The sequence below is a fragment of the Callorhinus ursinus genome, unplaced genomic scaffold (genome assembly GCF_003265705.2).
Source record: "Callorhinus ursinus isolate GAN/ISIS: 27379988/994484 unplaced genomic scaffold, GSC_fseal_2.0 scaffold54, whole genome shotgun sequence".
NCBI classification, from domain to species: Eukaryota; Metazoa; Chordata; class Mammalia; order Carnivora; family Otariidae; genus Callorhinus; species Callorhinus ursinus.
The window spans coordinates 5,667,457-5,694,959 of record NW_027397116.1 but is presented as its reverse complement, the minus strand read 5'-3'; the positions used below and the strand labels follow the sequence as shown (position 1 = coordinate 5,694,959).

At 41.1% G+C, this 27,503-nt stretch overlaps 1 pseudogene; it reads left to right on the top strand.

The window, feature by feature from the left end:
* Positions 1-27,503, top strand: part of LOC112839174 (ATPase PAAT-like) — a 91,171-nt pseudogene that overhangs the window by 21,063 nt on the left and 42,605 nt on the right.

Below are 27,503 nucleotides of genomic sequence, written 5' to 3'. Positions count from 1 at the left end.
ATTGTGGTCATTTATTATAGTCACTTATCTGATAGTAGCTTCATTATCTGTGATAGTTTTACAGGGACAAAATCCACCAGGCATCCAATGGAGTATATAAACATGTTACCTTGTGACAGGGTGTCTGTTACTTACTGTCAACACTAACGGCCACATATCTGCAGCTTATATGAAGTAACGATGAGTTTAATAAGCTCCAGTGAAAGCTGCAATGTAAACATCGCATCAGGAGCGTTTGCCTTGTCAGTCCTCTTAAACAAATAAAGGTGATGGAGAAGTACAAACAGGACTGGATTGGAGTCTAATGAGATGGCCATTGGGTGGCGGAGGTAAATTCCATGGCTGCTTCGCTGCAGACTGCATTATCATTACAGATGATGCATTTTTAAAAATTTATTATTATTATTTATTTTAGAGCGAGACGGGTGAGGAGGGGCAGAGGGAGAGGGAGAGAGAGAATCTTAAGCAGGCTCCTCCTGACACGGGGCTCCATCTTGCAACCCTGAGATCATGACCTGGGTGGAAATCAAGAGTCCGACGTTTAACCAACCCAGCCACCCAGGCGCCCCACAGACGAGGCATTTGAATTTAGAATACATTAGAGGGGATGCGGCCCTGAAAATCTCTTCATTTGAAGTTTGCCCCAAATTCTGATTTGAGGACTTGAGGGAATTTACCAATCATTTGGGGGCAAAAATGTGCTGAAATGGGAACTGATTTCTCAGGATTACCAGCTTCAGAAAATATCTAGTGAACCACCTGTGTTTGAAAGACACCATGTTCAGCATTATACAGCTAGCATTACATGGACATATCCCTTTTGTTAGAAAAATTTAGTGTATGATGGGCAGTATGTTTCAGTTTGACCCTCTTGGAATAAAACCATGACCCAAGCTATTAACAGATGGCAGCCTGTGGGCTGCACGGATCGGAGTATCCTGAGTTATTCTTATATATTCCCACTCTATAGCTGTGCCTCCATACAAATCCATGGCTATTTGCATCGTCTTTCAATCTTAGTTTAGAAGAAGTTGGGAGGTTCCCTTGCTCAAGTGGGAGAAACTTTCCTTGCGCCCATGGGGAAGGGGCACTGTGGTCGGAAAAGAAAACCAGCCTCCCTGGCTTCTTCCAAATCTTACATGACTTCTGTCAACAGGGATTCATTTCATTCTTCTGGGATTAAAGTATTTTTTTCTCTTTGACTTTAAAATGTAAACAGCTCTGAAAAGTGAGCCTATTAACCCCTTATTGACAAGAGTGGCTGGTTTAAAAGGAGTCATTAGAAGACCTGGATTTAACTCTCAAGCTGACATCTCCTGGTTGGGCAAGACTTGAGAAAGTTCCTTCTCTTCCTTAGGGCTCATTTCTTCACCTGTAAAATGAGGATGCTGCTGCTTTTTTTTTTTTTCCAAAATATTTTGGGGAGTAGAAACTAGTACCAAATAGCTGCTATTATTAACTCAATGTGTCATTATTAGCTCAATTATCCAACTATTCTGACAGAATGAGACACCAAATAGGGGGAATTTGATGGGACAGGAGGATTTCAGAGGAGAAAATTGGTCTGCAGCAGAGTTTCTCAAAGGGTATTATTCCGTGGACTGGTAGTCCATCCCTTGTTAGGTGTTACTATAAAGGGGGAGGGTGGTCAAATGCATTTGGGAAAGTGAGGTTTAGCTAAGTTTCTCTAATACCGGACTTCTGAGAGTCTTCAATAATGTATCTTATAAATATCTAAGAGGGGGAATTTAATATGTAAACTTACTTAATTGTGAGTTTCTCTCTTTAATAATTTCTTGAAGACAAGTATTCCTTAGAGTTCCCAGTTAGAAATTCCAGCCTAGAGTATCAGTTTCTGTTTGGAAAATGTAGAGCTTGGTGGTCCTCTGTAACTGAGGGTCAAGAAGAAGATCTATATTTAAGTTGGCAAGGAGTAGAAAGGGGTAGCGTGGTACCTGGTGGATGCCAAAAGTGAGGAGACGAGATGTGGCTAGGGAGTGAGAGATAATTGAAAGCAAACACTATCATCTTTAGAGTTATAATCAAAGCAGCTTAGGGAGTTGGTTTGAATCTTTGGAAACTGATCAACAATACCCCACAGGGCTGTGCCCCTGTCGTGGGAAAGAAATGCATTTGGGAAATATTGGGTTAAACAAGCTTTTTTTTATTGCAAGACTTCTCACTGATGTGCATTGTCAATTTCCAGGAAGCACACACAAGCCCTTTTAGGCACAGTCAAGGGAGAGGTGAGAACGCAGACAGAAGGAAGTCAGGAGAAGGGAGAAGGAGATGAGGTGAATGACCTGGGTGTGGTGGGGTACCTCCTGGGCTCTTCAGAGGCATCACCACCATCACGTTCTCCACTGACTTCTCTATGGGCACGGGATTTTGCCCTATTCTCACTCCAGACCAAGATGGGTGGAAGGTCATTTGGATGCACTAGTCTTGTTCTGCGCCTCTGCCAGGCACAGCCTCAAGACCCACGGAAATAGGCGTGGAGAGAGGGAGAGACCTGCTGATGTGGCAAAGGCTCAACTCTCCTAAACCTCAGCTTTGTCAGTGCCTGGATAATCTTTGGCCTGCAGTAGCTGCTTAATAAATATTGGCTGAATTAAATCGAATGTATGTGGAATCTGAGAGGAAGACAGAACCTTGGCCCTTTCCTCTCCATGCCTTGAAGCACTATCATCTTTAGAGTTATAAAGGTATACAGGGAATATACCATATAGTTTTCTTTAAATGAGAAAAATGGAGTTATACAAGACAGCACTAAGAATAATATTAATAATGAGCAGTATCTTGTCTTGTTTTATAACAAAGGTGTTCCAGAAATTTTGGTACAACTCAAAGCCCATCGACCATTGTCCTGTGCTATGATTTTAGTTCCTTCTTATCTTCATTTCTAACAACTTTCCAATGGGCAGGAATCCCAACCCCTTCCTACCCAGATACTCCTGCCCCTCTTAACAATTCATACAGCATATGTTATGTGAGGGATCCTTTGATAAAGCAGCAGTTCTTTTCAGATATGAATTTGAATATTGATAGAGGACTTTTGCCTGTAACCGACCACAGGGGAGGATAGAACTCGAGCTGAGCTGAGGGTTCCTAGTGAGCCGGAAGTCCCTGGTCCCTGTGTCTTGAAACATGCAGTGTGTGCTGAGGGTGGCCACATCTAGGGTACGGGAAGGGTCCTTCAGGAAAAGCAAGTATTTTAGCAGTGCTATGGACTGAATTGTGTCCTCCTAAAATTCATATGTTGAAGCCCCCGCCCCCGCCAAATGACTATATTTGGAGATAATTAAGGTTAAATAAGGCCATAAGGGTGGGGTTCTGACCCAGTAGGATTAGTGTCCTCCTCTCTCTCTTTCCCGACCATGCGAGGACACAGTGAGAGGGCAGACATTTGCATGCGGGGAAGAGAGCCCACATTAGGAACCAAATCGGCACCTTGATCTTGGACTTCCAGCCTCCTTCTGTTGTTTAAGCTCCCCAGTCTATGGTATTTTGTTTTGGCAACCTGAGCTGACCAACACAAGCAGCAAAGCTCCAGTTGGCTTCTGAAGTTTGCCATGAATTTGGCATTATCACTTCCAAAGGACCTTTATCTTATCAATGCTGGTCTTGAATGACATTGGGCAGAACTGGGCTCTTTTTTGCTTGGCCTTTCCTCAAATTCTTTCTCCCACTTTTCTTATTTAAGGACACACAGCTCCATAGACATAGGCCCTTTCAGGCTGTCAAAGGGAAGTGTTGTCTCTCCATCTGCATTCCCTCCCTCCTTGCTCAGCTTCTCCGCTACTTTCCACAAGAGTCAACCACCATGTATTAAGCGCATAGCAGAGTTGGTGCCAGGGACACAACGATGCTTTGATGTGTGGGTAACATGCCATGTTTTTGGCCTACGATGACAAAATAGGTGCTGAGGCTCTTCCCCAACAAATGGCAAACTACCCATACTTCCTAGCAGGAAGCCCAGGCCCATGCCGTGGTTTCAGACTCAGGAAGGACATCTGTGATGGGAGAGCTCAAAAAAGCAGATGGTTGTTTGAGTTGCTAGGAAACTGGGTTGATTATTTATTTGGGAAAAAAAAAACAGCATATATTTATATATGTAGAAATTCTCAGTTATCTTTTTAAAAAAAATTGGTTAATGCATGGCAGTGAGTATACACCATGCTCTGCCACTTGAATAAATAACTGAGTTGGACATTTTCTTGTGATTCCTTGTCTCTCCTCAGGTTGGCCCTCTGTTCACCTCGTGCTCAGTCAGGGAATAGTCTGGGTGACAGCTGAAGAGCTCAACCATGAGAGACAACCATGTCAAAATTCCCACAGATTTAAAAAAAAATATATATATTTTAATGGGGATGGGCATAAAGAAATCAAAGATGGCACTAAGTACATTCTGTTTCCTCATAAATGTCAGGTCGGGGTCCAAACAACTTATTTTTAACAGAGCAAACTGCTGACCTGTCTCCAGAGAATCAGAGTTTTCGTTGGAATGCTCAGGAGCAGGGCTGAGGGCAGGGATGGGAGAGAGGAAAGCTTGATGTCCCTGGCAGCTGAGCTACCACACCAATTTAGATTTTGGAAGCCTTGGAGCAATTAGCAGATCACCGTGCCATCTGTAGGCACTAATTGACTGGCCTGGCCACCTGCTACGGAGAGTTGGTTTCATTTGACAAGGAGCAAATTAGATTAGAAGGTTGGAGAGCAGTGGAGACTGTTACTAGCCTCCTGTATGCTGATGGTCTACAATAGGCCAGCCATTGTGCACCGATGTTGTCTAAGCTTCGTACCAAGATTAGCACTATGAAACCATCATATAGCAATACATCTTATTATCTTGCCCATTTTCCGATGAGAAAACAGGCTCGGAAATTGACTTGCCCAAGGCTCTGTGGCTGCTAACGATCAAAGCTGGGATGAGTGCATCAGTCTGCACTTTTCTCTTCTGCCAAATTACCACTGTAAATAAGATGAATCGCCTATACTCTAATGGGGCACAAAATGAATGGAAGTCTTGTTTTTCTTATTTTCTGAAGTTGGCAGACCTGATGGAAACAAGACACACTTTTGTAAGTGCAAGAATATTTGCAGACAATCGACACAATTGCCGAGTTGCAGAATATAAGGACATAGGTCCTGGTGGAAGGGATACAGAGCATGGGATGGATAAGAAGTCCTGTAAACCTGGGATGATAGAATCTTTGGGTCTTGAGGACTAGAGGCCATGAGGTCACACCCAACAGACTTAAATTCCATGGAGGCAGAGACTTCGTCTTCTTCACTACTAGCAAATGGTCCCAGACCCATAGCAGATGTTCAAAAATTAATTAAAAAATGAATGAGTATATGAATATATATGGATCTCCCGGCTGCTTTTCCAGTTCTCTCTATAGCATTTCATTTGCATGACTGTCATTTACTGCCACGTACTGACCTAGTGCTCAGCCTTTCCATGGTTGCGGTGCATTTTGAAATACTAGAATATTTGGCTGTGCACTTGAAAGGATTAGATGTTTTAAAGCCACACTCAACAAGTTAATAATAGTTAATATACAAGTACTATTATAGCACAAGCACAATAAAAACTCACAGTGTTTGAATAAACATCCACAGTTTCTAGACCATTTACTTATTCACTATGCAGACATTCTTGGTTACACACTTTCCTGGTGCAGTTCATCTTCCATTATAGAGGTCAAAGTAGAGGCCAAAGTAGAGACACCTACTTTCCCAGACTCTTTTGTAGCTAGGGTATGACCATATGATTCCATATTGGCCATGGGACTTGAGGGACATGTGACTCTAAGAAGAGAGACCCAATCGAAATCCTGTGCTGAACATTATTACGTCTACCTGTGATGACTGGAACCATGGTAGCCATTTTGCATCCCAGGGAATAGATGCTTAAAGACTAAGTTGACGGGATTGGGTTTGAAGATTGGAAAGATGGAAGAGTCTGGGATTAAATGATGTAATTGAGCTGCTGGACCAATATTTGACCCACCCTCCTTGAGAACTTTTGTTATCAATATAATAAATATTCTTATATGCTACCCATTTTAGTTAGGTATTATGTTATTAGCAGATAAACGTATCCTCAAGTACTCCTGCTGTTCAAGTAGCACTACTTGTGGCCCAGTAGCACTTTCTTTCTTTCTTTTTTAAAAGATTTATTTATTTATTTTTTGACAGAGAGAGAGAGAGAGAGAGAGAGAGAGAGAGAGAGACGGTGAGAGAGGGAACACAAGCAGGGGGAATGGGAGAGGGGGGAGCAGGCTTCCTGCTGAGCAGGGAGCCCAACGCGGGGCTTGATCCCAGGACCCTGGGATCATCGTGACCTGAGCTGAAGGCAGACGCTTAATGCCTGAGCCACCCAGGCGCCCCAGCCAGTAGCACTTTCTTATACACTTACCAAATACATTTCTTACATTTTCTAGTAAGGTGCGATTTTTCTTTGGTGTAAGCTTGGCATTCATTGTTCCCTGCTCTACACAATGTTGTCTCTCCACTCAGCTCGGTGATTTAGCTGATGAACATAACTGTATTATACTCGGCATAGCAAATGTTCCTTTTAAACATTGTTCACAATTTGGCAGTATAGCTGTGAAGTGCTTTGGGTATATCAGTGTATGATGGCCGACTGGTTGGGAAACACCACTGTCTTGAAATGCTCTGGCTTGGTAGATTGCATTTTCTTAGAGGACTGGAGAATAATTTACTGATCATTACATCCCCAAGGCTTAGCCACTGTGTAATCCTAATAAGGATTACTATACATGGAATGCTTATTTTGTGCTGGGCATGGTTTTAATTATTTTGGATATATTACCTCATTTAACTTAAAAATATCTAAAGAGATGGTGACTCAGGATGTGGACCAGGCAGGATGGCTCAGAGCTTGTTCTTGAATCCATTATACTCCATTTTTCACCAACAGAAGCTTCCAAATAAATGTAGGCTGAATTGAACAGAACTGAAATGGCTCCCTGACATCATGCTCTCCGTGTAATAGGCACGCAGTAAAAATTTGTTGTGTGTGGTCCAGCCTCTGCTCAATTACTCGGGGTAAACTGGGGAAGAGTCTCTGGAGAGGTTATGCTTTGAGCAGGGCTCTGAAGGAGACAGCTGCTCGTGGGCACACTAGAGCCATTTCCTTCGGGGTCACCTGCTTAGGTTCAGCCCCGGACTGACTCAGCAGACGACGATATCTGTGTGGCAGACCAAGGGGAAAAAGTGGTGACTTTAGCCTAGTGCTGGGAAAAGAATCTCTTTGGTAAATCTAAATTCTCCCCTGGCAGCCCGGGCGGAACGCAAGAAGATTTAGATGGATCTCCCTGTTGCTTAGTGTTGGGATTTCCCTGAAGTCAATGAAAGCCTGTTCTGGCTTTCCCTGCCCACACCCGAGGGCTTGGAGAGAGCTGTGGGTGAGGGAAGGGAATGAGAGAGGCGCTCTCCTAGCGTACCCCATTCATAACATCAAGGGGGGATGGTGGCAGGGAATGTGGGTTCAGGGTTCAGCAACATGAGGGTACAGTTAGGGATGAGGAAGTAGTTAGCTCATCATACTATATTTTATGATGCTATATAGATTACATATAGAGATATAGATATTAAAGATATCATTTATATCTATAATATATATTTATAATCTACAATCTATGTCTACAATCTGTAATCTGATCTATAGCTATATATAGATAATGTAGATAATATATTATACATTATGTGCTGTTATATATATATTTAGTTGAGGAGGTTTTGTTAGAAATGGGATGGAGTCCCACAGTGGTAAATGAGAAAACCCATGGTTGCTATAATAATGAGATGTGTTACTGCCTACCAGTCTTGCCCATGCCTGAGAAGTAGAAGTTGTTTTGTAAAATCTCATTTTTGTCCTTGGAGGGTGGGGGTTTACCAGCTGCCATATGGGACAAGCCAACAGGATGCCTCTTCCGTGGCTTGAACGTGGGCATGAATAAGCCCCCGGGGGTCCTCTCACTCACTCTCCATTTATCATGACCTCCTCAGTCCTAAGCAGCTGTGATAGGCTTTCTATCTTATACATTGCTGGAATGATTTAGCACCTCTGAAATATGTGACAGTGGATTTAGCCATTGGCAATAACCATCCGAGCTAGTAAATGATTGTGCTCAGAGCACTCACGTGGATGGAGCTGTTTTCCCAGGACCACGGGCCATTTCTATTTCCAACCCTCAGCCCAGTCCACATGCCCGTGAGGACCGTGTGGGCACAGGTGATTCCAGGTGCTGACCAGCAGCCCTCCTCGCGGCCTTCCGCGGCTGGCTATTGTTTCCCCACCATGTGACCACAGCCTCTTGCTGTCTCGAGCTGATAACAGGACCATAAATCTCCCTTCTGGCTGCAGCTTGACACCTGAAACCTCAGCCCAAGCCTGATGTGAGAAAACAAGATAAGACATCAGGACGGGGTATTTTCAAGTTATCCAAGGAGGTAGGGGAATCGTGGTGGGTTACAGGCAGAGATAGCATTCCTCCAGGTGCTGTCTGCCCTGCCATGTAAATCTCCATGAGTGAGACAAATGGTGTTACCTGTTGATAGCATCTACCTGCTGGCCCTACTTCAGTGTTTGAAACTTGTCAGGACTTCTGTGGGTGCTACTCCCTGCAATAATATAATGGGCTTTGGCAGAATCAGAGAACAAGCTTGGGGTTGTTCTGACCCTGCAGAGAGCTGGGGGTTGATGGCTTACTACTACCTACAAGATGCAGTCCCCATGCGTTGATCTAGCTTTCAAGGCTCCCTACAATTTGGCCGCTTCTCTACCACATCCCGAGAAGAGCTTCTAGCCGTGAACGCTCTCCATCATGGTGTTTGCTGCCTCTGATGGCTGAGCTGTTCAGGTAGAGGTTAATTGACTACTTTTCAGGGTATCATTGAGAGTTCACATATAAAAAGGGGATGTTGAGCTGTTCAACTTGTAAGAAGTTCTTTCCTTATGAGCTTCTATGACTTGATCTTATAGTGTAGAACTCTTGAGACCTCCCAAAGCCCTTCTCAATGGGGGTTCAGTAAGAGAATTAAGCTGTATGTGAAAGGCATCTATTGTATGTCATGATTCAACTTCTTTCCTCTGCAACTGAAATAGAACTAATTATGTACTATCTTTGGGAGCGAGAAAATAGTCACCCCAACACTTTCTGGGTTCTGTGGTTCATAGGGGAAACCCTAATTGAGAACGTCTTTAAGGGAAAATGCAAAGCCTTAACTCAAAAAAGGGATTATTACCAAGGATAGAACTGCTTGTAAGGTATATGGGATGGGTGGACAGAGTAAAACTATTTTTAGGTTGTACATTATCTCATTCTCTGAAACATAAACAACACATGCATAGTTGTATAGCACGGTTTGGTGATCTTGGTCAATGATGAAGTATGGCCAATAGGACCATAGGCCTCCCTGTCGGCTTGGTAACTGATGACGTCTGTCAGATATGGAAGTAACCAAAAAAGGTTTACTAAACTCCAGGTCATGTCATCTTCTCACATTAATGCTTAATACTTATTCCTCTCACTGCTGGTCTAGTCCGTCATGACAAATGGTATGATGAGCTTCAGAGAGGGAAGCCCATGGTGTGCCTCCCAGCAGGACCGCACCTTGAAGTAATTTTGATGTCTTCATCTCAATTAGGTTAAGCCCACAAAAATATTGTCAAAGGGGAGCACACCCAGAATGCACTGGGAGATCATGATAAACACTCCTGATGCTTTGCAGCTGGGCCCATCATCTGCACATTTCACAATAAAATTTTATGATGCGTCCAGACACCCAGCTGCTTGTGTTCATGGGGACAGCATTTCCTCTGCTACACCATTCAGAACTGCCCCACCTGGGACTCATTTCCCTTTTCCACCAACCTTTTTCAAAAGACAATGAAACTTCATTATCACACCGCTCCTGGGACAGAATTTGAGGAATGTCATATCCAAAAAAATGTTCTATAGAGGCAACTTCATTTTATGGGACACAGAAAAACTATTCCATCGTCCCCAATAAGCCATAGGGCTAGTCAGAACTTTGGGAAACATTTTAGAAGGGGCTACTCCAAAAACCCTAATCCTCTTCCAGTGGGTAGAGTCCCCAAATTTTAATGCACTATGTGGCATATTGGTTAAGAGAGTGGGCTTTGAAATGAAACATGGGCTTTGAAATGAAACATACCTGCCTTCATACCTCAGCTCACTGCTTATTATGAACTTGGTTTCCTCACTTATATAGTAGGAATAACTATACATAACTGACCGAGAGGCTGTGTGTGAAGCATCTAGCACTGTGCTGGGCACGCACTAAGCTCAGTAAACCATGCCTGTTGTCATTACATATTGGATGATGAGACTGCATTCTAGGCATTAAACATGAATGGGGATTTAGTCCAACTTTCTACCTAATACACAACATCCCTTCCCAGTGAAGAATTCTCAAAGCGAAGGATTTATATTTTTGCGTTGGGAGCATTCACAGTGAATTAATTCAACCATGCCATCCTGCCCATCTTAAGGCACAATCCTACCACAGGTCATTGCACCCATTGTAAGAGCTGCTATTTTCTGGTAGTTCTATTTTATAGCTTCCCCTGCAGAGGTGGAGAGAGATAGTTACCCCTCCATTTTTGCATTTAATTGTTAATTTTTCAGGCTGTACATGAATATTTTCTCCTTGTAAAAACTATACTATTACACATCCGGCTATACTCTGTCTTGCTCAGTACCCTTGGGTCCTCTGATCCTCTCTCTTTTCCTCTGCCCTCAACCCCAAGGTAACCACGTTCAGTGGATTGATGGGTACCTTTCCCCACATTTCCCAATCTATTTACATGCCTAGTGTTGTGTTCATAGAAAATATCCAGGTTGTGTGTGTGTTTGAGCGTGTGCTTTAAGCACACGGGTGCCTGCCATGTTATTTACATTTGCTTCTTCTTTTTTTTTAAACTTAATTTGTCTTAGAGACCTACTCATGCTGGTGCAAAGAGTTTAGTGGCAGGCACTTCCTCTGCTGTCTACAACCAATGTTAGTTAGTATGCGTCTGTTGGTTTATTGTGCCCTGTTGTTGGGCATTTTGTTAATTTCCAGTTTTTCAGTATTATAAAAAACACTGCAATTGACAGCCTTGTGTCTGCTTTATTACTTTTATTGTTATCTTATTCACACATGGGTTTTCCAAGCGAGAAGTAGAATACTAAGTTGTAGGGTAAGATCATTTCAAATTCTGACAGTTGCTGCCCAATTGTTTTCCAGAGGTGCTTCACCAATTTTACTCCCATTTTTGTTTTCCATATTTAAAGGAAATGTAGCTTGCAAAAGAGGTCTTGAATTAGGCCAGGTGGAAGTTACAGCTGGTGTGCCCTCAATCACAGGCCACGCCCCTTGGCATCTACCCTCCATCTACTGACTTATAGTTAGTGGATTGGCTGACAGTCAAAGGTATTATTGGTTGACTGGGACAGGAATGAAGATCCAGGAAAGAAAATCCTTCCTCAGCTCCAGACTATCTGAACCCACAGTATCCTCAAGTTTTGCAATTGTGTTTTGGTTGACTTGGAGGATTGAGAGGATGGGGCAACACATGCCCAGAAAACCCTGGGATGCTGGGGTCTAACTCTGGGGCTCTAGCGCTGCCTTGGAACTCTGGGAGGTTGTGAAGAAGGTGTGGAGAGAAGCCAGTCATCGTGACTCCGATGGATCTGTGGCTAAACAAACACAGGACCAGAAATCAAATGTCAGGGTCCCAGAAGCATTGTCAGGTTGTGTCTGGGATGAGAAACTAGTTAGGCTAAACCTCTTCATGGGGCAGGAATTCTTTCATCAAATGTACAGACTTATCCTTACAACCTTTTGCCTGGTTCTTCTGGTGACAACTCAGGGATTGTAAAATTCCGATATTCTTGGAAGTCTGCTTCTCCTCCTTTCTACTCATTCTGCTCTGTCCCAGGTGCTGTGATCAGTGCTGGGAAACCAGTGGTGAACAACCTACAGTCTGGTTCTCACAGAGCTTGTGGTCTGATGGGGAAGACGAGGGTGCTGGCGTCAGGATGATGCAGTGTGATGTTATAGGTATCATGGGTAAGAGAGGTGCTTCTCTAAGGATGTGGGACATCACTCTTTCCTGTCCCTGAGAGCTGGGCTAATTTGAATGTTTCTATCCAGTGTTTCTGAAAATGCAATGGACCTGAAGCCTTGTCAGTCTCTGACCCAGCAGGGCATTGAGCCCTGGAGACGGGGGGCAGCAGGATCAGGGGGAGATTCAGTCCTCCTGCCAGCATACATAGTCTGTGACACCATCGCACTTGGAGTCTGGGCAGAAGATGCTACACAGCGGGGTTGAGAGTTGTCATGGAACTTGAGCTCTGAGGAGACCCAAAGGGCATTTCTAGCTAGGGTAACATCCAGAGTGGCCCCACAGCTGCCATTTGAGGGAAATTTCCTGCACTATCTCATCACGGCTAGAGAAGCAGTCTCCACTGAAAGGATTGTAACCCCTCCTAGGTCAGAAGAGGAGTCCTATGGATTCTCCTGCCAATACCAAGAGTGACTCTGCACCACACAGAGTGGCAAAGGAGACTACCCACCTAGGAAAGTCCCAACGCCACATGGGCAGTGTGGCAGCTCTAAACCTTGGATTGAATGCAGAATATCGGGTCACCCCTCCTCTTAGCCTGGATTTCTTTCCCCAAAGTTCTGATATGTCTAGCTTTGTTTTTCATGTCTTACAGAAATTATGAAAAGCCCAGAATTGTGAGTCACTCAAATTGGGGATCATTAGAAAAAGTTAGGAGACTTGTGTTGGGGCAAAGAAAAGAGACATCATGCCAGATGCAGAGCAAGAGAGAGAGGCTTAGGAAGGGGACTTTGGCATGAAGGACTCTGTGCAGGGGAGTCTTTATACGTGTGTGTGTGTGTGTGTGTGTGTGTGTGTGTGTGTGTGTGTGTGTGTCTAAGAGGGCTAGAGGGAGGTGGGGAGTTAAAAGGATCTAAGCAGAGAGCTGAGCAGATTATTTAGATAAAGGTTAGTGAAAGCTTCTTCTGTCAAGCTCCAACGTTCCTGTGTTCCTTCTGAAGCAGGCAGAACAACTTAGAACCATATAACCAGAAAGGCATTGGACAGTCGGATGAAGGACTTGATACAGAACGGGTACCTCTTGGTATGTGAATTATTCAGAACAAAGCAAAATGTATCTACAAGCATCTCATTGAAATGCTGAGAAAAGAATACCAGAAAAAGGATCTGGTTCAGGGATTCTCAACCAGGGGCAGTTTCTCCCCTGGGGACATTTGGGAATGTCTGGAGACATTTTTGGTGGTCACAGCTGAGGTGAAAGCTGCTGGCATCTAGGGGTACGTGGGTGGCTCAGTTGGTTACGCATCCAACTCTTGATTTCTGCTCAGGTCATGATCTCAGGGTCCCCTGCTCTGTGGGGAGTCCGCTTCTCAACCTCTCACACTGCCTGCCCCCCCCCACATGCTCTCTCTCTAAAATAAATAAATAAATCTTAAAAAAAAAAAACCCAACTACTGGCATCTAGTGGATGGAGACCAGGGATGCCGCTAAACATCATTGAGCGCACAGGACAGCCCCTCCCCAAATAAGAATGATCTGGCCCCAAATGCTAATAGTGCTGAGCTGGAGAAACCATGGTCTAGTGAGGAAAGGATGGCAAATACATATTGAATTTTGTGGTACTAATGATTATTTCAAAATACTTAAAAATTTAAATTGTGTATTTACTTTGCTGTTTTTGTTTTCATTAAAATATGAAAATATTTAGAAGTTTTTTTTTTTGTTCTTTTTTTAAGTTCTTTTGGAACTTCTGTTTTCCAGCACAACTGTTTCTAATAAGATCTTCAATTCTCCAGTTCACATACCCTGGGGATTTCAAGAATTTAATTCTTGCAATTGATGAAGGACTACTGGATGGCCGCTGTTGGTTAAAGAATGAAAACTGTTCTGTTTGAAACAATGTGGTCAGAATTTGGGAGGTGGTGTCTACACAACTATCCAGTGAAAGGATTTTCCTGGGAATTCAGGTTGCCAGTATTGTGGCACGAGATAATCAGAGAATAATCAGGTTTGTCTTGTGCCAGGGGTGTGACTATGTGAAACCAAGTATGTGTAGGTATTAAGGCTCTGAGAAAAGATTTTTGTAGGTCATTTCCCACATCCTCCCGTATTTTGTATAACAAATTTCTAAACATTGCTCGAAAGAATTTTGCAGTGAACACCACCAAGATTATACAGTTAACTTGTGCTGTGTTTGTTTACACATATCAACCTACCTCTCCATGTCTCCATTCATCCATAAATCTACCTTCTATTTTGATACATTTCAAAGTCCTCCATTTCATCAGTACTCCTAAATACTTTACTTTGCATTCACGAACTAGAAAGCAGTGTCTGATTAGGGTGTTTTTATTTATTTATTTATTTATTTATTTATTTATTTATTTATTTATCTATCTATCTATTTATTTATTTTTTAGGTGGAGGGTGAATTCTACACACAAAGGTGCAAATCTCTGGGTGTAATTTTCAATCAATTTTGACAAATTGATACACCTTTGTAACCCAAACCCCTATCAAGGTGTAGAACATTATCATCAGTCCAGAAAGTTCCCTCATGCTCTTTTTCTATAACTCTCTGCCTCCTGGAACACCGGTCTGACTTTTTTCCCACCCTGGGTTGGTTTTGTCTGCTCTTGCGAAGCATTCTTGGCAAACCAGGGATGAATTCTGGCTCTCCCTCCAAATCAAGTTGGCCAAGCATGTCAGCACCCCCAAATGGGAGTCCCTCCCCACCTGGCTGTTTCCCTCAACTCACCGCTGTCCTAGGTGTTCGTTAGGCACCATCTCAGAAACCACTGGCTACATGTCTCCTGTCCAACCGGGTAGCTGCTTTGCATCCGCTCTTGCTTCCTCCCTGTCCTCATGGGAATAGAGCTAATACATGACAAAACAGATGTTATTATTTGAATCACTCTTGGATGATCCTTCTATTACTTGTAATCAAATTCAGACTCTCTACAGCTTATAGGCAGAAATTAAAATTATTTTGAATTAAATACAAGGCCCATCAAGATCATATGCCTGCTTCCTTTTCCAATCTCATCTCTCATCAGCTCTTCCCAAGCCCCCTATATTCTGGCTATACTCAAATCCTGGTAATTACCCTAAAATGCTAAGCTCTTTGCTGGAATACCATCTTTCCCTTGTTTGCTTTGGTAATTCCAACATAGTCTTCAAAATTAATCTCACTTAGTTCTGGAAGCCTTGGCGTATCTCCTCAACCACTTCTCCTAGAGCTTATGCATTTAGAGGGCCGCTGTTATGAGACAGGTGTATCCTTATAGAACTTTATCAGTGCATTTATATGTAAAATAGAAATAACATATTTGTAGAAATCGTAACTGTCATAATATTCTATCTATTAATCTTCAATCAAGTATTTGCATAGTTTCCAACTCACAGACCACATAATCCATCCCCTAGTTGCTTCCCCTCCGTCTTTGGGATGTGGTTTGGGTATGGCTTGCATGGAAGAACTATAGGGATTAGAGGTTCCTGTAGTTTGCTATTTTTATAGGAAATTCAATTCTTGTTCTTGGCCCCAAGTGTATTTCTCCCCCTGTATTGTCTGACTTCTTGAAGCTGTAGAATGTGCTAACAAATATACCGCAAGGAAATCGGATTCAGTGACAGAATCACCAGGCCCCAGTCAATGACCTTGAACGGGCCTGCCCTGGGCTGAGGTATTCCAGTACCAAGGAAGTGGATGATTCTGAAAGGCTTAGAACGAGGTCCTGCCATGTGCTACGTGGCTGGTAAAGCTTCCTCCTGAGGTGCTGTCCCTCTTCTTGGTCTGACCATTAGACCAGGAGCCCCATAACTGTCCCCTCATACCGGCTCTGCCTGATTCACGTTCACATGTTTCCAAAAGCCATTTTACCACCTAGTCTCTGAAAATTTCTCTTGAGATAAAAACAGATGCTCAGAAACAAATTTTTCCCCTGTTTTATTATATTATTATATTTAAGGGACAAACTGCTTTGGGCATTAAGATACTGCTTTCTCTATCTGTTTGCATCATTTAATTTCCTGCCAAAAATTTATACACTAACATGATTTTAATGGGCAAAACTAAAGCTATCATTTCCTTTCACACAGGCAAGTCAGGGATGTGCATTTTCCACTGTCCCTACTCCATACCTCCATCACATGAACCCTGCCTAAGAGTTCTCTCTTGTACTCTGGAGGGAAAACTATTTTAAAATATATATTTTTTTTATAGACGAGTGGGGCTTAAGGGAAGCTAAGTTGCCTCAGAGCTCTGGTTTGATTTTCTTCTTGAGCTTGCTTTCTTACTTGGAAGGTTCCTCAGAAACAACTTTAGAAGTATGAGCACCTAAAATTATGTTTAAATCTCTTTTATAAATTCCTGAAATTACTGAGATGATAAGGGGCTAGAGGAAGCATCCCTGCTGGGTGATGTGTTGTCCTCATCTTCTTCCTGTCAAATGACTGAGTTCTAATCTAATATGATGCCGTCTCTGGAAGCCATAAAGTGCCAAGTTCTAGAAGACCCCCATGGTTTGTTTGTGTCTACAGTGAAATAGAATTTCTTTATTTAAAGCTCACCCAAATATTTCTTTAAACACAAACCCTTAAACTATTGCTAACTTTCTGCAATGCTTTGAGTGTCAGAGGATGAGAACCTCTTCCAGGGAACTCTCCCTGAAGAATCTCAACCTCAGTTGATTCCGTATGTCATGGCTCCAGTGGATACAGACTCAAAGTATGCTAGGTTCTCAACCACTAGACTTGAAGAGCCAACAGAGGATGTTGGAACTAGGAAGGGGGACTTGAACTGGAATTCTAGCAAGAACAAGGAGAAGACCAAACTGGAGTACATATCTGGGACACCAGGCACAGGAATGATTCAGTCAATGGTCAATGTGGTTGTCAGGGCAACTAAGCACTATGGTTCTGTCTGACATCAGATGCTGGAATATTGGGATGCTGGAACTCAGGATTAAAATATTGGCTTTTTGAGTGAGACTGCATCTCATGGCAGGAGTTCAGTAGACCTGAGAGCTCCAATGTTGGAGGAGGCAAAGGAAGAGGGATGCAGTCTCCAGGGGCAGGGTATCAGAATGGGTCAGTAGTTTGGTGGTGGTGGTGGGGTGCGGGTGGGGGGTCCAATCACTTCATGGACTAGAAGACTGGTTTCAAAGGAGCACTCTGTAGAGGGATTGCTCAAGAGCAAAATGAAGAAATGTTTACTAAAACATTTGGATTATTTTAAGTAATATTTTCCCCAATTAAAACATTAAAATACAAACATATCAGTGTATATAATTTGGAAAAAAAACTCATAGAAAAACACAGAGAGGTTCCAGGGTTGGCCTGGGCTGGCAGTGTCATAATAGAGCCTGGGGTGAGGCTGCAGGACTGACCTGCTGACCGCTCCTGGCCTCTTCCTGGGAGGAAGCCCAGCAAGTGCTTCCCTCTCACTTGGGCTGGTCTGGGTGCCGGGGAGTTGGACTGGGAGCAGCTCTGCTGGTGCCATCTGCTCTGCGGCCGAGATCTGGTGATTTTGAAGAGAGGCCTGAACAGCCAAGATGAAAACCCCTGCTCCTTTTACCTGAGATGTGACCCTAATGCAGTGAGCACAAAATTATTTTCTATAAAAAATATTTCACATTGGCATCCTCCAGTCATGCTTGTAAAATAAATTTGCTCTCCTTTGGTGAAAAGCAGTGTGTGTTCCTCAATAAAGTTATGGTGTAGTTTTCCACAGATTCTCCAGCTCTGTGACCGAGGAGTGACTTCCAGAGGGTCCAAACTATCATGGAATCATGGGGTCAAAGTTGTCACCTGGTGCTCAGCAGTTGATGAATATGGCTCAATTTTAGGAGCAGCATTGTATTCCCATTGGAGAGCAGCTTTAGTCAGTTTGGGGAAATATTGGACGCCTGTTCTTCAGGAGCCTTGGAGAAGTCACCCTCCACAACTTTTCCTTTTAAAACTGGATTGACATCTAGAACTGTGACTGAAGCCTTCAATGCTTGCATTGGGGAAATTCCACAGTTACCGGTGGAGGAAATATATGTCAGATTGTGTAAAATTTTACCCCCAAACCATTCTCTTCTTGAGAGTGACCTTAAAAATGCAGTTTCTTCTTTCTTGCCAAAGAAAGCAAGTGACAACTCAAATATACCTAACTCTGAGTTGCTGCCTTTTCTCCAGAGTTTAAGTAGTCTTCGAGTTAAACATCTTTGCGTGGGACAGTGTGATTCCAAAGAAAGACTTTCAAATGGAGAAAGGTAAGTGCTTAACATGGACAAGGTAATACAGATATTTATTACATACTTATTACAAAGCCAAAGCCCCCAAAGATCAAAGCAACTGTTTTTAATGTCATTTGAGAATCATCACCTTACTATGTAAAGTGACCTCAGTGTTCATTTTAACTGTACCTGTTACTGTAAATCTAGTGCTGTGCTCTACGATGAACAGGATAGGGTCATAAATTATTTTTGTTTGCAATATTTTTTACTTTTATTCACTTTTATTTTTGTTTAAGTGTTTCAACTTTTTAAGGATTTCTGTTTTAAAAAGATTTATTTATTTATTTTAGAGAGAGGAGGACAGAGAGAGAAAGAGAAAGTGAGCAAGTGGGGGGAAGGTGGGAGGGAGCTGGAGAGAGAGAATCTTCTAGGAGACGCCCCACTCTGCACTGAGCCTGATGCAGGGCAAACTTCTTAAGGATTTCTAATGCAATTCATCAGGCTGTATTGTATCTGTACTTGATTTAAGTATTGTTTTAATTTCTACAAAGACCTTATGTTTTAGGAGTATAAATAAAAATATAGTATTGGATATATTTTTCTTTTTCTTGGAAAACCGAGTGCTTAAGACTTGTAACCTTTAATTTCAGATCATGAAATTACATTTTATATTGTTTATTTCAGATAAAAAATTAAATGTGATGTTTCTGCAACATTAGTTTACACTGGGGCCATTAATTTTATGTTCTGTCACACTGGAGCTATGTTATGGGATAAGGAAGAAAAATCAGAACTGGCCCATTTGTTCAGATTATTACTTTAGATTTAGTGTCTGATGTAAAACAAGAGAAGTCATGTTGTTTCATTTCAATAAACCCAGAAAGTATAAGGAACGCAATAGCCATACTATGGAAAGAGCCGAGATGCCCTTCAACAGAGGAATGGATAAAGAAGATGTGGTCCATATATACAATGGAATATTACTCAGCCATCAGAAAGGATGAATACCCAACTTTTACATCAACATGGATGGGACTGGAGGAGATTATGCTGAGTGAAATAAGTCAAGCAGAGAAAGTCAATTATCAGATGGTTTCACTTATTTGTGGAACATAAGGAAGAGCACGGAGGACATTAGGAGAAGGAAGGGAAACATGAAGGGGGGGAATCGGAGGGAAAGATGAACCACGTGGACTCTGAGAAACAAACTGAGGGTTTTAAAGGGGTGGGGAGTGGGGGGATGGGTTAGCCCGGTGATGAGTATTAAGGAGGGCACGTGCTGCGTGGAGCACTGGGTGTTATATGCAAACAATGAATCGTGGACCACTACATCAAAAGCTAATGATGTACTGTATGGTGACTAACATAACATAATAAAGTAAAATTAAAAAAAGAAAGAAAGGATAAGGAACTCTTCTTTTCTGAGCTGATAGTGGTTCTTCTTTCCAGAGCCTTTTTCTGATTTGCTTAAAGCATAAAGTGCTGAGGCTCTGCACCGAAGGATGAAGGCATACGAATCAAGGAGAAGACACATCTCTCTGGCAGACATAATTTTCAGAAATTAAATTGTTATGTTATATTCCTCCAAGGGTCGTATATTTGCATATAAAAAATAAATGCATCTACTCTGGAAAAAAGAAAAAAGAAAGACCCCAAGAGGAAAATCCTCTTTATCATCCAATTAACCACAATTGGTACATGTCCTTCAAATCACTCTCTGTAATTTAAAGATTGCTATCATACATATAATTTTGAGATCTTTTTATAATATGAATTCTGTATTATTAATTGCGAAGCTATTTTTACATACAACTTTCTGCACATCTGTATGCTTTAGAACATATTCTTTGAAGTGGATTTTTTTCTGGATCACAGGGAATATTCCTGTCATCTAGAAAGTTTGTGCGGAACTACACTTGTAGGAGCAGTGCCCTCTTTGTCACTGACAGCAATTTTCTGAGTCTGAGCTCCATCGGGGTCTCAAGACAAGATAGGGATGCATGGAACTCAGGAGGCTCGTTCTGGGAAAATCCTTTGGCCTGGGGAGTGAAGAGTTTTTGAGGCTTCTGGACATGGCTCTGCCACATACCTCATATACAACCTCAGGCAAATAATGATCCCTCTGGCCTTTGTTTCCCCATCTGTAAAATAACATGGTAGGATTTAATAATCTCTCAGCTCCGTTCAAACTTTGACACTGTTTTATTCTCAATGACAATGAAAACACTGAGTGAATCACCCAGCTGAATATTCACACTGAATGCTTCATGAACTTGGTTAGTCTTTCAGAAGAAGTCCCCTTGCTGCCCAGATCAAGAAGGAAGACAAACTTTGGGTCCTGGAACATAAAACTCACTGCTCCCATTCCCAACCTGAGACACCCAGCAGCTGTCACATTTTCAAGAGTGAATTACAGTAGGACCTCTCCCCTTCTTTTGTGCTCCCCTACGTGGCAGAGACAGTAAATTCTTACTTCAAGGAATTAGTTTCTAGGGTGTCTTCTTTTTTCCTCTCATGTGGCCGCCTCATAGAAACAGATGGGGAAGGGGCAGAAATGAATGGCAGAACACGACCATGCAAACTCATAAATATGAAAATATGAAAGTGGAATTTCGTGAAGGAATCCAGGCAACCCGACAGAGGGGAGATGCTGCCGCATCAGCTCAGGAAGGTGGACGGCCCAAATGGACCACAACAAACCATGGGACAGCTTTGTGCTCTGGCCCTTCTCAGGGCTGCCTCTTTTGCTCTGACTCAAACCCTACAATTGTTTCCCAGCTTTTCATGCTGCACATAAGGCACATGGTGAAATCTGGTAATTTAATCGGTTCCTTCTGGTTGATGGGACCAGCAGATGAATGATTAGTTCTTCTCTCGACGCAGCTGAGATGCTGTTAAAAAGTGCTTCTAAGCGCTTGGAATAAAGAAGTATGGGGGTGCCTGGATGGCCAGTTGGGTAAGCGTGGGACTCTTGGTTTCTGCTCAGGCTGTGATCTAAGGGTTGTCAGATTAAGCCCCACATCGGGCTTCATGCTAAGCGGGGTGTCTGCTCGAGATTCTCTCCCTTCCACTCTCTCTGCCCCTACCCCCATGCTCTCTCTCTCTCAATCAATAAATAAATCCTTTTTTTTTTTTTAAAGAGGGAATAAAGCAGTATGTACAGGAACCCAGTGGGAACCTGGTGGGAAGATGGCAATCCCATGGCTAATTTATTTCAAATCACGCCCAGGAAATCCAGTTTACTTCAACAAATCCTGGGCCAGGAGTGAGGGCTGAGGGAGAGCCACCAGGAGCGGCCACAAATATTAAGTATTGCAGAGCTGGATAAGGCAGGGTCGGAGATCTGATGACTGCTTAAATTATTATAGACTGTAAACTCATCAGATGACATCTAATCCGGCCATATTTCCCTCAATTATTTCACCCCAGCAGGGTTTACTTTCCCATCAGTACTGGATCACAGAGCTGTCAGCTGGTGTTTTTGAAGGGTGATTTGTTGCCCTAATGATGATACTGAAATCTGTTTATGGTTGTTTATCTAAGGGTCATCTTTCCTCTGAGGCAGCTTTCTTCTCTGGGATTCTGTTGGGACCGCTCTCTTCAATTCCCCAAACAGAACAACTGTCAAGGTTTCAAAAAGGTTAAATATTCCATCCCTGTTAATTTTATGACCTATGACTATCATCATTATCGAGCCAACTATGTTAATAATGATGTCTTCTACATGGAAGTTGCTTTAATGTTGACCCAGCACATGCATATGTATTATTTCACAGGCTAATGATACCTAACACAATGATTCTACAAATTAATTGTACTATGGTAAAAACAATGATGATATATATATTGGGCAATTTGCAGGCATTGTTCAAAGCAACGATCCCAGGATGTGAGTCCTACTATCATTTCCATTTTATGGAAGAGTAAATTAAAGCAAGGGAGGGTTAAGCAACTTGCCTAAAGTCACACAGCTGGTAAACTGGGAGACTTACTGAAGGCAGGAATGAGAGCCTCACAGTGTGGACAAATACAGGACAGAGGGGCCTGAAAAAGCACTTCTAGGGGGATTTGGCACTAAAATCAATGGTGACTCTCAGAAGGCTCAATATATATATATATGTATATATATATATTTATTTATTTTTATTTATTTGAGAGAGAGAGAATAAGAGATAGAGAGCATGAGAGGGGGGAGGGTCAGAGGGAGAAGCAGACTCCCTGATGAGCAGGGAGCCCAATGCGGGCCTCGATCCTGGGACACCAGGATCATGACCTGAGCTGAAGGCAGTCACTTAACCGTCTGAGCCACCCAGGCGCCCTCAATATATATATTTTTAAATTATGTATTTTTCTTACAGTTTTGTGCTTATTCCAGTGTTTCTACAGAGTACCCCTGGGACCATGCACAAGTCTCATGGACGTCCAAGTTTGGAGTTTTTTGCGTGTGAAGTGAGGAGTTGGATCAGAGGGTTTGTTCTTACACTAAGTTCTAGACAAATGTGGACTTTCTGATGCTCAGAGGATTCAGTTCTTCATTGACAGGGGGCTTTGCCTCATCACTATGGATCTGTGTCCTTGGCTTTCAGGGGATTCACAAATTCATGGAAATCATTTACAAATTTGATCATAGGTAGGCATATGTATTTTTCCAGGGAGCGGCTCCATAATTTTCAGTAGATTATCAAATGACCCATAACACAAAAAGTTCACTGAGATTAGTGACTAATTTACATTATCGGTTAATAATCAAAAGAGAGTGGTAGAGCTTGGGAGTCTTTGACACCAACAGGTAATTCTGATATCCATCTGCTATTAGCTTTTTGTATACCAAAGATAATTCCAAAAAAAGATTGTTAAGATTTTTACTAGTGTTAAGAAAATGAAAAGTCAACATTTACAAAATTTTACTTTTTTTCTATAAAAGTGCTCTACTTTGTAAAAACGGAATTGACATTAAAGAAAATGCTTTTAAAATTTTCTTATTTAGTCTTTTTTTAAAAAAAGACTTTATTTATTTATTTGAGAGAGAGAGTGCATGAGCAGTGAGGAGAGGCAGAGGGAGAAGCAGACTTCCTGCTGAGCAGGGAGCCCGGCATGGGTTTCAATCCCAGGACCCAGAGACCCTGAGCTGAAGACAAACAATCGACTGAGCCACTCAGGTGCCCCTAAAAATTTCCTACTGAGTCTTCATTTTAACATAACCATTCATCATTTTGGTTTATTTTCTTCCAAAACTTCCCATATAATACTTATTTGTACCATAATTGTAGTTGTAATACAGATACAATTTATATCTTACTTTTTATGTATTAGTATATCATAAATATTTTCCATAGTTTAAAATAAAAATAACTTTTAGTAATTTAAGAGTAGTCCACTGAGTTGTTGTTTCATTCCTATTTTTAATAGGGTTTTGGAATTATGCACTCAGAAAAGTGTACAAATCATAATTGTATAGCTTGATGAATATTTACAAGGTGAACACACCCATCCATGTAACAAATGTCCAGATCAAGAAGTAGAACATTACCAGTCCCTTTCCATTTACTATCATCCCCTCTTTCTCAAAAGGGGCCACAATCATGACTTTTAACACCATGGATTAATTGTGCTTCTTTTGAAATATATACACTCACACACACACACACAATCATATGGTGTATATTCTTGTCTGGTTTTTTTCTTTCAGCATTATGTTTGTGAGATTCATCCATCATGATGTGTAGTTCATTTTCACAACTGCATAGTATTCTCTTGTAAGATTTACCACAGTTTGTCTAAATCTTACTGTTGATAGACATTTGGGTTATTTCAAGTTCTGAGTTATTGCAAATAAGGCTGTTATGACCATTTTTGTACATATCTTTGGTGTGTACATAGGTAATAATTTTCTGTTGGGTATATATCTAGGAGTTGCTGAGTTATGTTGCATATGCTATGTTTAGCTCTCCTAGATACTATGGACACCTCTCCAAAGTGATTTTACCGATTTATACTCTCAGTAGTCATAGTCCACTTGTTCCTAGTATTTAATAAAAAGTTGTCAGATAGATAAATGGTGTGCGTGTGTGTGTGTGTGTATCTGAGAGAGAGAAAGAGTGAGAGAGAGAGTTATCATATACAGACACCTAATAACATTGTGATTAATATGTTTAAGAAAAAAGAATACATGACTAAAATTTTAGAAATTAAATGTAATCTATAAAAAAGAAACAAATTTGAGAACTAAAACTAAAAAATCTGGAAAAAGAAACAGGCTTTTATAAAAAGATTTTATTTATTTATTTATTTTAGGGAGAGAGAGAGCATGCAAGCAGGGGGAGGGGCAGTGGGAGAGAGAGAATCCCAAGCAGGCTCCATGCTGAGCAACAGAGCCTGATGTGGGGCTACATCCCACAACCCTGAGATCACAACCTGAGCTGAAACCAAGAGTTGTACACTCAACCAACTGAGCCACCAGGCTCCCCAAGAAAACTATTTTAATAATAGATTAAATACAGATGGAGAGAGGATTAATGAACTAGAAGATACATCAGCAGAAAACATATAAACTTAAGTATAGAGCAGAGAAAAGAAGAATGCAAATAATAATGTAACTAACATATTGGGACTTTTGAAAAGATCCAATGTAATTCAAACCTCAGAAAAGAAGAGATAGAAAATGGTGCAGAACAAATGTTTGAAGAGATTAAAAGCCACAGATTTTCCCAGACTGACAAAAGACATCAAGTCACAAATTCAAAACTCACTATAAATCCCAAACTCGCTAAAAGAAATCCACTCCTAGTCATATCATAATAAGACTTAAGAAAGTCAAAGACAAAATAAACACAAAAACAAACTTGAAAGTAGCTACAGAAACCTTGAAAGGAGTCTTCAAAGGAAGAAAATAAGACTTTAACTATTTCTCAAGAGAAACAATCAAAGCTGGAAGACAATGGTATAATGTACTTATTTTTGAAAGGAAATAACTGTCAACTTAGAACTCTACACTCAGAAGAAATATTTAAAATGAAGGCAAAGTAAAGTCACATTTTATAAAAACAGAAACAACTTATCAGCATATCTATACTAAAAAAACACTATAGTGAGTTCTTCAGGCAGAAGTAAAATGATCCCAGATTGGAAAAAGATTGTAGAAGGAAACGCAAAACAATATAATGGATAATTACATGGATGGATATAAACTACTATTTTCATAGAAAATAATAATAATGTCCTGTGGGTGTGAAATATATGTGAATACAATACTTGACAACAAAGCTTGAAAAGAGAGGAAGATAAGTGGAATTTAAAATGTTGTTTTAAAAAGATTTATTTATTTATTTTAGAGAGAGAAGATGAGAGAGCAAGTGCGAGCAGGTGGAGGGGTAGAGGGAGAGGGAGAGAGAACCTCAAGAGGCTCCCTGCTGAGTGCGGAGCCTGATTTGGGCTCGATCCCAGGACCCTGAGATCATGACCTGAGCTGAAATCAAAAGCGGTGGCTCAACTGACTTAGCCACCCAGGCACTCTGGAATTTAAAGTGTTTTTAAGTCCATGTTTTATCTTGGGACATAAAAGTTCTAATTTATGTTAGACGTCACAAAGTTAGGGATAGATGCTCTAATCTTCAGGGTGACCACTAAAAAGAAATAGTAGAAGAATGTATAATTAACAAGCTAATAATGGAGAACAGAAATCTTAAAAAAAACTTTGAGACTTTGTTCAAGAGAAGGTGAGAAAAGAGAGTAAAAGGAAAATATAAGCAAGACATTATGAAACAAACAGTAGAATAATAGTTTAATTACAAATATATTGGTAGATACATTAAATGTAAATGTACTAAATGACATTATTAAAAGACAGGGATAACAGGCTGGATTAAAGATCACAACCAGCTATATGATGCCTGTAGGCAACAGACCTTAAATATAAAGATACAGACATTTTGAAAATAAAATGATGGAAAGAGGTATGATGTAATCATAATATAAAGTAAGCTGGAATAGCTATCCTGATGGATAAAGAAGACAAAGTCCAGAAGTATTACTGTAGCAAAAGAGGGGTAGTTGATAATGATAAAATGTCAATCCACCAGGGATACAGAATAGTTCTAAAGTTGTATATAATTTATAACATAGCCTCAAAATACATGAAACAAAAGAATGACCGAGTTAAAGGGAAAAGTAAACAAATCCACAAATATAGAATACTCAAAATTCTCAGGCTGTAGCTTTTGAGAATATCAAGGTCAACTATTCTTTTCTCTTATGTAATACTAAAAAGGATTTTAATGTACGCAACATGTTCTATTCTTTTGAATAATTTCTTTTGAATAAGGAAGAAGTAAGAAGATATAATTTTTTGACTTTGATATGAATATACACATTAAGTTCCCAGGGAGCTCTATCTATTTGCAGTGAATGAGCTTCTTTATTTTCTCATGTCGCCCCCCCACTGGACCTCAGGTGCAGAGAATTGTCTTATTTATATTCCTTAATTCAGAGCAGATTGTCATCATCTGTACAAAGCCTCTTTCTTGTTTAAATTTATTTTATTTTTCTCCTTTTTCAATTTCTACTCCCACTCAGTCTCCAAATCCCACCTTTCTTACATGTTCTCCCCAAGTGTCCTTGGGAATTACAGTGTTCAGAGTCTCTTGACAGTAAAGTTCCACTTTATATTTTGTCAACGAAAAATTCTTATAAAGGATTTGGAAGGATATAGAGAATAGATGGAGATGTCATTAATTTTCCTCCCTCTGTGGCATGCAGACATCAGGATTTAGACGGATGAGATTTTACAACATTTTACTGCATCCTCTGCAACAGTGAATTCCTGCAGTTTTGACCTGGTTGACAGAAACCTCCTAATTTTCTGAGAGGTAGAAACATCCTTCCTTGACCTTTTACTCCTCCAGCAACTCCGTCAATTTTTAAGTACCTAATTACTTGTATTAAATCCTTTCCTGCTCGAAATACATTGCGTGTTAGTTTTTTCCTGACCGAATCTTGACTGATAAAATATTTTGTATCAGTAGTGGTTGTAGGAAATATATCTTTATATATGGAAAACTTGGATTTGTTCTTTGACCTAGTTACATTTGAAAGCAATGGTGATATCATTGCCAGTAGTGTGGGTATTAATCCATGGCATGCACTAACGAAAGTATTATTTAAATTATCACCTGTTG